General features: G+C 46.5%; 1 pseudogene; it reads left to right on the plus strand.

The window, feature by feature from the left end:
- The first annotated feature begins 1,802 nt into the window (after positions 1-1,802).
- LOC140213338 (uncharacterized) lies at positions 1,803-3,584 on the plus strand (annotated as a pseudogene).
- Positions 3,585-8,382: the final 4,798 nt, after the last annotated feature.

The following is an 8,382-nucleotide window of genomic DNA, read 5'->3' on the forward strand; positions in this document are numbered from 1 at the left end:
TCATTCAAGATATGGTGTAGCTATTTTCCGCAAGTTGTGCATGAATTATACGCTTAGTGTCTTTCTGCGCTTCAAAAGAGCGCTCTACTCAATGCCATTCCGGAGTATAGCACATGTGCGCATGATCAGAGCTCATCTCGATATCTCATAGTACGCGACCGATCACCTGGCCACACGTGCGCTCGTTGCATGTTGGGCACGTGCCGTTAACTACGCATATACTCGCACACGACGTTGACCCGTAGATGAGAATGCATATAAGGTACAATCCCGACAAGAAAAACCTCGTACGAAAAAAAAAATAAAAAGAAAGAGAAATGCGTACTCACGTGCACGTTGGGAACAAAGAAGGCTACGGCAAGACTGTCGATGGCGATGGCGCGACGATGTCCAATAAAACGTCTCCTGGACGATAGACGATAGGAGAGAGAAAACCGAGGAACCGACGTTCTTTTATAGCCCCGAAATTTCTTGGCTTCACTATGCGCCACCTCTCGAATTGCCAGTCCCAAAGTACATTATTACTTTATGAATTACGGCTCGTCATACGCAATGAAAACAAGCGCACCGGGAAGTGTGCTCGAGTCGCGCGGGTCTCACCAGAATCAGAGAATGACAAAAACAAAGAAGTGTAATAATCATTCTTTTAATCCGATCCACAATCCAGCTTACCGTGGCTGCTTCGCTACGGTTCGTATGTGATGTAGGTGAATCGAACGCACCTAAGGTACGTTCGATTCACCTGCACCAGTTTGCAAAGTGCTGCACCTCGCCATTCGTTACGAAAGGTGCAGAAAAAGCGCAGAGCTGATTCGCCTTTATATTGCGCCCTCTCTACGCTCTCTATTGTCGGCGCCGGTTTCGTGCAGACCACAGCATATTCTTACACCGTGGTGCAGACGTACAGGTGGTGGTATACAAACTTTATTTAGCAGACGTACAGGTGCGAAGCAGCGGCTTAGCAGACGACATAGCCCATATGCGCAAGCGCCGTTAAAAGCCCGCATACGTGCATCTGCCGTGTCTACACAAGCGCGGGTGTATGAACGGCTCAAAAGCTGATCATACCAGAAGTTCAGGATCTTTCAAACTTACGCACTCTGTACACATTAGTCGGACAGAACGCCTGCACCGCGTCTGCACCGCGTCTGCACCTTGTCATTTGTTTCGAGTGTCGCGCTGTGCCTGCACCGCAGAAATGGAGCTCCGAACTTCTCGCGAATTGATGTGAACGGGTTCACAGTGGTGCGGGTGAATCAAACGGACCTTTAACACGAACGGACGAAGGTCCGTTCGATTCTATTTGGCTCATGTGCTAGCTGCTCGGCTGTTCCTTGCTGTGACTGACTGACTGCCCCACTGCGCTGCTGCTGTGCACGCCTTCGCCTCGCTGTCGTTTTGCGTTTTTTGGCACGGGTTGCAGCGTTGCGGCTTGGGCTTCTGACTCGTCTCTTTCGCACACTATGTCTTCCAAGTGGAGAAAATGTAGAGCCGTAAGAAAGGAATACGACAATATACTGAATGAACTAGGACTCGCGCGGCTTGTTGCTGGGCCTTCATCGGTTTCCCTGTCCAACGACAGAGCTGCAAGCACCACCTTTACGGACAGTGCTCGCGTAGCGCCACTTTCGCCTCCGAAGCTGGGAAGCAGCAGGCAATCGGGAAATTCAATTTCGACGGACGATGGGGGTGAGCCTCCACTCAAACTGTTGAAAGAGCAGTCGGGAAGCGAAGCCTTAGTCAACAGCGTCTGCGGACAAGGTGCACATTTTGTTGAAGAATTCCAATCAGAAATTGTGGATATGTCTTCACGTGAGCACAGCGACTCTTATAGTAGCTCAAGTGGCAATCAAATCTCAAGCAAATCTTGGGATGAGTCTGATGACTTTGTTGCTTCAGACAGCTGCACGGGGCCACATGAGAGAATAGCGCTCACTTGTAGCGCAGCGATGTCTCGTGTATCTCCTGAACAAATGACAGCAAGTGAAGAGTTTGCTGTCATTGCTTCCAAACATAATATGCCTCATGCGTGCATTAACGATGTCCTCGATTTCTGCCGTCGAAGAGGCTTCTCTGACCTTCCAAAGGATGCTAGGATAGTTTTGAGAACTGAGCGCAAAGCTCAGGTGGAGCAAAATGGGTCTTTTGTGCACTTTGGCCTTGCAGAAGGAATTCGTCAAGTGTTGGCGCCGGGGCAAGTAGTTCCAAGTGAACTGAAGCTACAGGGCAACATCGATGGAGTCCCTCTTTACAGAAGTAGCCAGCTTGCCTTTTGGCCCATTTTGTGCCGCATTACAACTGTGGAGGCATCACCACCATTTGTTGTAAGTGTGTATTGTGGTGCAGGGAAGCCACCATCTCTGCAGGATTATCTAAAGCGATTTGTGCGAGATGTCTCGGAGCTTGCGTCTGAAGGGTTAAGCATAGGAGATGTTCGAGTACAGGTGAGCATTGAAGCCATGGTGTGCGATGCTCCAGCAAGGAGCTACGTGAAATGTATTGTTGGCCACACTGGCTATTATGCGTGTGAGCGATGTAACCAAAAAGGGCGGCATATTGAAAACAGGGTCACATTTCCCAAACTGCACGCACCAACACGAACGAATGCATCATTTCAATCTCAAGAGAACAAGCGCCACCATTCTGGTTTTTCACCATTCCTATTGCTTGATGTCGACATGATTGCATTTTTCCCATCTGAATACATGCATCTCGTTTGCCTGGGAGTCATGCGACGACTCTTAAAGAATTGGGTATGCCAAGGCCACAGTAATAGATTGAGCAGACAGTATCGTTGCCAACTAAATGAAAGCCTGCGAGAGGCATCCAAAGCATTTCCAACATATTTCCAGCGAAAGCCAAGGGGTACAGAAGAACTTGATCGTTGGAAGGCAACAGAGTTTCGGACATTCCTCCTTCATGTGGGGCCTGTTGTCCTAAAGCCTCTGCTGTCTCCATCACACTACAAACATTTTCTAATGTTCCATGTAGCTATCAGAATTTTAGCATCACCTAAGTACTACTGCGAATACAATGATTTTGCCAAAGATGTGCTGAGGTACTTTGTTCAAGAGTTTAGTGAGCTATACGGAAGAAACCAGCTTTTGTACAATGTGCACTCACTAATTCATCTTGCTGACCAGTGCCGGGACCATTGCCCATTGGATCAGTTTAGTGCATTCCCTTTTGAAAGCTACCTGGGACGAATGAAGAAGTTGCTGTGATCCTGCAACAAGCCACTTTCACAGCTAAGTAGGAGAATCTCTGAACTGAGGCCCTCGACCAAGAACCAAGTCGAGCAGAAACTGCAACATGCGAAGCCTGGAGACTGCTTCCTGATTGACAGTGCTCCTGTGGTTGTTCTGGAAATAATGGGAGACCACTTCAAGAGAGGGATTTTACCAAATGCCAGGGACTTTTTCAAACTTCCACTCAAGTCATCTCAGTTGAATATTTGGCGCTGCAACACTTTAAGTAATAGAAGTAAGGTCTGGCCTCTTGATGACCTCCGGAATACTGCTCAGTGCCTGAGGCTTAACTACAAGCAAGGACATGTTGTTGTTCCTCATTTGCACTTTCACTGAAGCTGTCAGTGGTCGGTGGACTTATATTAACCCAAACTGCCATAGTCAGTCATCTGACTGCCATGTTGCTATGCCTCCCCAGGCGGCACGTCAGGTCGGGCCAACGTTGAAACATATTCGCACTTCTTGGCCCAATGACGGCCTAAGATTAACAGCGTGGTTCCAATATTGACAGTGCCATTCTGATTCCTGGCCCAATGATGGCCTAAGGTTAACAGCGTGGCGCGAATATTGGTTGTGCCATTCTGATAGAGATCCGACGTTGGCCCACATTACACAGTCAGTAAACAATATTGTCTGTGCCATTCTGATAGAGACCCAACGTTGGCCCACATTACACAGTCAGTAAACAATATTGGCACTGCCGTTCAACAAGGCGGGAATTATTGGACCGACTTTCGTACGGATTTGCCAATATGGGTTACTAGTTGGCTTTCTTTGGAGGACATTGGCCCGCAATAAGCGAATTTTCGCCTTGTCGGCTTTTAGTGCTCTACGACTTGCTGAGATTGAACAACATGTTTTGAAAGCTAACGCACTGATCACAGGCACACTGCGCAGGAACCAGAAATATGTTCTCCCATGTCAACTCCATGCATGGTACACCGCCATTTTTGCACTTCTCCTTCACCGAAATGCGTCCCCTAAAGAGAAAAGCCAGTGTACCACGTAGCAAGCAGGGGAAGTCGCATAAAGTTAGCCGCTGCTTTATTGATCGTCCATAAGAACATGAGCTTTCCATAAAAAGCAACGGTATTGCGAATTTGCCTGCGCATTGTATACTTTGCATGTATGCTCCGCGGCTTTGGTGGATCAGGATTCTGAGGAGAATCGAGAATTACAGTGCCACAGAGCTGATGGAACCGTTTTATATCGCATCGAGATGGAGCGCATATGTATTAGTAAAACTTCTGTTTGTTTGTTTAGCATGCATGGCATGTTGCGGCGACATAATCATCATGCTCCTATTTCAATATATTTGTTTGTTCGTGTATGTGTAGTAAGCTCCTTGTATGAATGCCCCTGACAGAAAAAAAATTTAATTGCACGTTTTGGCTTTTGCGTGTCAACAACCTCTTGTCTTTGCTTTTAGTTGGCACGGCGCATTCCGGATTTTTTTCGGCCTAGCTTTCCGTCCTTCAGCCCCCACTTGCCTCTCCCCCACGCACCCACGTTAGCCTGGTCAATGCTATACAGCCATGAGCTGCTGTGTCGAATTGGGTGCTCTCGGAAGCATGGGGGAAAGCGGCGGGGTCACTATTGTCCTCCTTGTCTCCCTCCGTCGCTGCCACCCCAAAACGCGGTCGGGCTAGGTCCAGCGGGGGAAAGTGGCGTTTACGCCATTTTCTTCATTCATTCTTTCCTTACACTCTTTCCTTCTATGAGTCGCTAGCACGCCGGCTGGGTGCAACACCGCCTGAGTGCTTGACGTTTTGTCCGTTCTTGCCAGCGCACTCCTATCTTGAAAAATGCTCGCTTGCGGTCGTCATTCCTACTGAGAAGCCTACATCTTGAAATACGCAGCAATGTGGCCACGAATTTTTGTGAGTGTTAGAATTAATATAGGCGAAACAACAATTAGAAAAAAAGTCGGCGCTCGTGGCCACCGTCTTCGATGTGGGATGAACTCGGATACACAGAAGCATGGATCTTACAATGGTGAGTGCATTTGTTTTGCGCATGTTATAAGTTTTATAAGGAGCAATATCACCCAAGCAATATCACGTGGTATATATATTACTGAAATAGGCCTGGCTAATGTAGAGTGCCTGTAATTACATAGCTCTTTTTATTCGCATCCTTTGAATAGTGCCCAGAGTAGAACACGTGTAAATCTCTGTGAATTTCACCCAAATTATAGGACTATGATTTTATCAAGCCACGTGGGCGGCCTGATCCTGGTAGTGATACCGAGGAACCACGCTTCTTCTCACTGTTCTAGGTCAAGCATTATTTCCAGCCGGCAGTATTTCTTTCTTTTCGTATAATAAATGCCTCTTTTACTAGTGTTTCCTGGCGGAACTTCTCAGTTTCCACATTAAAAATTTCGCACGAAGGCCGCATTGTGTCTAGACAGTCTGAAGCTAGGCTTCTTGTGCTGTAGCAGGTTTTGCTGCAATTTTTTAATTATAAAGTGCTACGCCGACTAGGTGTGGGCTGTAAACAACGCGGACGGATCCTGCGCATTTTATGTCTGTTCTAAATATTACGTTACACCTTCTACAAGATATGCCATATATGTCGAAATATTAAGAAGTGTTGCCTGACAAATCTCTTGCAAGAAAGTTTCTTGATTCACCCCTTCGAACTCTCTGCTCAGACTTATAATATTGTTGCGGTATCGCGATTTTTCAAATGAAAACGCTGCCACATACATTTGTCATACCAACATCTCTGATAATGTTTCTTTTTATTTTACAGTGCAAGCATTTCCTCCAAGTATTGGTGAAGTCGCTATGGAATGTGGTAGCAATTTCAACGAAACCACCGCGTTATCGTGGTCCTCGGGGGCCTGATCAGCCCGCCGTCATCGAAGCACTGACCAACCTGCCTACCGACGTCAGCTCCCTGCCCTGAAACCCCTGGCCAGCCCACCGTCCTCGGCACCTTGCCCAATTCCTATCCTGAGGGCAGTGCCTGTAAATATACAGTTTGAAGATAACCGAGCGTCGCCCATCTATAGGTGCACGGAAAATGCCTGCTTGTGAAAATTTATTCGCAAAGAAACTGTCATAAACGTGAATTTCAGTATTCTTTTATTATTATTTGCAAGCATATATGACTTCTGCTTCTTTACATCTTTTTGTCGAGCTTTCCTAGCTACTATTGAGGAAGACGGTATGAGGACAATTGCTACAAAAAATGCCGCTAGCATAAAGGTTTGCGGTAAGATTGTCTGCGTGCTCTAAAGCCAGCTTATCTAAAATATTCGTCATGCAAAGGGCATTGGCTCAAAGCTGGCATTAATAATGGCAACGATATGGCTCAACACTGGTCCTACGCTGGCAGCACGATGGCTGCTGCATTGGCATAACATTGGTCCAATCTTGGCTTTAACGCTGGTCCTACGATGGCTGCTGCACTGGCATAACATTGGGCCAATCTTGGCTTTAACGCTGGTTGGAATTCAAAGAAAGACATTTTCAAAGAAAAGTCCTTTTGTCTCTGCACCTCTTTTCATTTTGCTTATGTGCTGGAACATGTCCTTGTTTTTTCTATTGTCATTGTCGCGAATCACCTATTCAAGCCATGTTCAAGCTTTCTGCATCAAGCATCTTGTCACTAATAAAGTCATTAGCACTATTGTCCAGAGTGCTTGAATTACATCCTTTGACCTGCACAGGTGGCATTTGGTGGTAACACTGGATTCGAGGAAGCATACAACTGTGTATGGATTGCTGCACTGATGGTACTTCCCTAATCTTTCTCCTTACAGGCCTTCGTGTCTTCTGCAGCTGCAATTTCCTGAAGGCACTGCATTGCCACTAAGCAAAAGCAGAGATAACACATGGCAAAACTTTCATCAGCACACGCCAGGAAGTATTATCTTGACTTTTATTCCAAGGCACCTTCAGACGGTACAGTTACCGAAGCCACAGTGGCCAGTAAAGTGAAAAAGATAAAGCCAGCAGTGATCAGTGGAGCAGTGCAAGACCCGGTCGAATGACAGAGCTGCAAGCTCCCCATTTGAGGACTGCAAAAGGGCAGCGGATTGGGCGAGTTGGTGTTGCATGGTAACTATAAAATTCAAACAGCGCTAAACGACAGGACCAGAATGAGGAGGAGACAAACACGGCGCTGAAAGGACTGCACTTGCATAGCACCACTTTTGCCTCAGAAGCCGGGAAGCAGCAGACGATAAGAAAGTCCATCATATCAGTGCAGCAGCGCGTTCTCAGATGTAAAGTGTCTAGAGCCAGGTGTTATCTATAAATGTCGCCCAAGCAGGCTTAAGCATGCCGTTCAAGCACTTAAGCATGCTGATAACTGTACAACCCGGACAAATTGCATTTCAAGCCTTCAAGGTTCAGCCCCAGCTTTGATTTTTGCTGCTGATGTGTTTTCACCACATCAGGCTCATACTGCCATGTCTCTTGAGAAGTCACCGCTCTCACTTGGGGACATCACCACCTCCACGACTTGGGTTTTGATTGACACAGCAGAGCATCTGAGCCATCCAGTTCTGCAACATAGAATCCAGCTGAGCTTGCACCTAACTTGCTGAAACTGCACTTGTGCTTAGATACCTCCAGTTTCTACGTGTTGAAGTGCACTTCACCTGTGACAAGCTGCAGCATGGAAAACTAAACGGCCCTTTTCAGGGCCACCCAAACTATATTGCTGGTGAGGACGTGGCAGCTCCTACTCTGCTCTCCCTGACCCTCTAGAAAATTAGCATGTTATGTATGTCTGTGTGCGAATAGAATATCATTTGGAATCTTGGGAAGTGCTTCTGGAAAAAATACATATACAGAACAGTCTTTCTTTTCTAGAATAAACAGAAGGAAAGAGCGAGAGAATCAGCAAACCATTTCTTTAGTAATCACAGAAAATACTGCTATGGAATGAAAGGAAATTTACAAAAAATAACGTAACTAGGCAAGGTGAAGTGAACACGAAACCAAAGGTTTCCAGATTTGTGTGATCATGAAAGTAACAGAGCAAAATGACAATGTAATGCCATTTGAGACTTCATCTGCGCAAGTGTTGGGTGTCTCTTAAATGCTGTTGCAGTCAGGTTAAGCTTTCTAGTGCTAGGAGCCCTGTTCTTGCAATCTTATACTCTCAACACTCTGGG

This window comes from Dermacentor andersoni, chromosome 9 (assembly GCF_023375885.2).
Source record: "Dermacentor andersoni chromosome 9, qqDerAnde1_hic_scaffold, whole genome shotgun sequence".
NCBI lineage: Eukaryota > Metazoa > Arthropoda > Arachnida > Ixodida > Ixodidae > Dermacentor > Dermacentor andersoni.